Source organism: Grammomys surdaster, unplaced genomic scaffold (genome assembly GCF_004785775.1).
Source record: "Grammomys surdaster isolate TR1022 unplaced genomic scaffold, NIH_TR_1.0 1114, whole genome shotgun sequence".
NCBI lineage: Eukaryota > Metazoa > Chordata > Mammalia > Rodentia > Muridae > Grammomys > Grammomys surdaster.
In genome coordinates, this window is record NW_021605533.1 from 4,365 (window position 1) to 7,353 (window position 2,989).

The 2,989-nt window shown below is 50.9% G+C and overlaps 1 pseudogene; it reads right to left on the minus strand.

Moving 5' to 3' along the window:
* Positions 1–460: 460 nt before the first annotated feature.
* Positions 461–1,708, minus strand: LOC114634813 (annotated as a pseudogene).
* Between the last annotated feature and the right edge of the window lie 1,281 nt (positions 1,709–2,989).

The window sequence follows — 2,989 nt, forward strand, 5'->3', positions numbered from 1 at the left end:
AATCCACCTGCCTCTGCCTCTGCCTCTGCCTCCCGAGTGCTGGGATTAAAGGCATGTGCCACCACTGCCCGACAATCAATACAATTCTTAAAACCACAAAGACATAAACAAGAGTCCAAGAAGCTCCTTACCAAACCCTAGTGTGATGTACTTAAATCCTTCTACTTCCTAAAAGGGTTCTAGTGTCATGTAGGTTGTCTGTAGGCCTACAGTGAGAGAAAGTAGAGGCAGCCAAGGATTCTCTCAGGAAGGCAGAAAGCTGAGCCCTGACCAGGAAGTCTGGTGGCTAAGAGGAGCTAGGGGGTGAGGGGGGGCACCCTGGTCACCCAGCTTTCCCAGTGAGGTTATATAGCTCTGTGCTCACAGCTCCCCAAACGGGCAAATCTCCCTCAATCCCTGTTCATTGCACTCCAGCTGAGAGGAGGGGGCTCTCACAGAGAGGCTTGTCTGGCCAGACTGCTTAGTCAGCAGGGTGGTCTTGAAGGACTATGAGGAAGTGTTTGCCTCCCTCACAGAGCAAACTGTATGTAGCCCAACACAGTACAAGCCAAGGCCGTCCTCCTGGCTCCTGGTATTTATCAGAGTGAGGAGTTCCGCTATCAGAACCTTTTCTAGATGGATCTATTGGTCTAGCATGGCCACTTGAAGCTTCAAGGTTGCCAAGGCCTGCAACTCCTTGGTGCTAGAGTAGATAGAGAAGGAGCTCGTTCCACAAAGAGTTCACCTGCCCTCCACAGACTGACGGGGCCTGAGTGGGCTTCTCTGCAAGGCATACTCGTGGAAGTTGTTCTGTCAGAGCTGCATGGAGTGCCTGAATCCTGTGGAGACATTGTCCAACAATGTCTGCAGTCCTTCCAGCGTGAGCAGGCATCGGTACTCCTGCATCCAGTCAGTGGGGGCTGTTGTAAGTTCCTTTTGCATATGAAGTCTCAGCAGCGTATAGGCCTTCCTCAAGCTCTGGGCATGCGCCTCGACTTCTGTAACACTGGGCCTGTGGCTGGAACAGCCTGAAGCCATCTGGAGTTTGTGAAGGAACTGAGTTGTGGTGTCTGTGGAGTCGTTGGTTCATGTAGAGCTGGGCTGGGCCCACAGGCGGGAATTCTGAGAAGCTGTCTTCCTGAAGGCTGCAGGTAGCTGCAGGAGAGTTCCCTTCTTTAATGTGAAGAGTTCTGTAGCATGATGAGCAGATGATGGGACCATTTGTTGGTCCCTGAGGCCTGATCCATACCCAGTAGTTTGGTCTTGTATTCTTACATGGGAATATCTCTCCTTAACTGTGTCTGCGCTCAGGGCAATCCTGGGCAGGGGCTGTGGTCAGTTGTATGCTCTTGGTGGATCTTGCACCCAATACACGGCTGCCACTCTGGCTGGGAGCCCGAGGATGGACAGAGTCAGTGGCACCAGAAGTGGCTGCCTTAAATATCAGACTGGGGATTATGTCTCTTTGTCCAGTGTTGGACACACCTTTCCCCACACGTACAGCCTTCTCCAGTGCCTGGGTTTAAAGCTCCAGCCCCTTGAGGTCTTGAGAACTCGGTGTACATGCTGGATTTGGGTCCTCTTCCTTGGTTTATAGAACTGGATACCGGGTCCTGGCTAGTTCCCAGATCAGGGAACCTCCTGGAAATGCACAGGCTCCACTCCAACTGCTCCTGCTGGTGCAGGAGGCCAGGGCACCCTGCAGCTCTTGGTACCCCTTGCGCTCAGTCTGCGGGAGATAGGTTTAATGCCAAGCATTTTTGCCGTCTCCATGGAGTCCCGCGCCTTTCGGGCAGCTCATCTTCTGTTTCTTTGATCAGTGTTTTCTGATTTTGGTTTTTGCCTAGACCAGGCTGTCCTGGAACTCATTGTGATCCGACTGCCTCTACTTCCCAAGTGCTGAGTTTAAAGGTATTGTAGTGGTTTCGGCATTATGTGCAGGAAAGGCAAATCTGTAATCAGAATAATTATCTACTCCAGTAAGAACAAAACGTTGGCCTTTCCACAGAGGAAGTGGTCCAGTGTAGTCTACCTGCTACCAGGTTGCTGGCAAGTCATCGTGGGAAATGGTGCCATCTCTGGGGCTCAGTCTTGGTCTCTGCTGTTGGCAGATCTGGCATTCAGCAGCAGCTGTAGCCAGGTCAGCCTTGGTGAGTGGAAATCCATGTTTTTGAACCCAAGCATAACCCCCATCTTGGCCACCATAGCCACTTTGTTCATGTGGCCTTTGGGCAATGACAGGGATGGGTGGGGAAAGAGGCTGGCTGTCAACAGAATGGGTCATCTTGATTATGATTACTGAATTCCTCCTCGGCCACAGTCGCCTTTTAGTGAGCATTTACATGGGACATAAAGTATCTCCACATCCTTTGCACAGTTAGAGAGATCTGTCCACACTTCTTCACTAGACATCTTTATCATCGATTTTCCAATCATGATCTTTCCATCCAGCCAATCATCCACTCCATCCAATCCAACCCAGTGATCAGCCCATGGTGCTGGCATCTCCAGTACACTGGAGTCTTTTGATGCAACTGGGCTTCACCACTAGCCTCTCATAGGCTCTCTTCATGGTGCCAAGCCTCAGCTCCTTTGCATGACCCCTTCAGTCCTGGGCCATCAGTTGCAACTGAGGCTGCACCTTCACCAGTGGCTTTCCCAGGCTTCTCACAGAGCCAAGCCTCAGCTGCTCTCCATGACCCCTTCTTACCTTCAAAACCGGTACTACTTGGGTGATTCTTAAACATTACTAAGTTCAGCTGCAGCATGAGGTACAACAGCTTCTGTGTGCTCTCAGAAAACGCTTCCCAGAAGATTTCACCTCAGTGGTGTTAGTTTCTTCTTACTGCTAATTTCTTAGCTCCAGCTAACCAGCATCAATTGTCCCAGTAGTCCCTTCTGTTCTTGATTCTAAAGCCAGAGCCACATGGCTGAAGCTGCCGAGTTCCGCTGCTTGCTGGGGCTGGAACATGGCCCCTTGTTCTATTACATTATCACCAGCTTTTTGTTT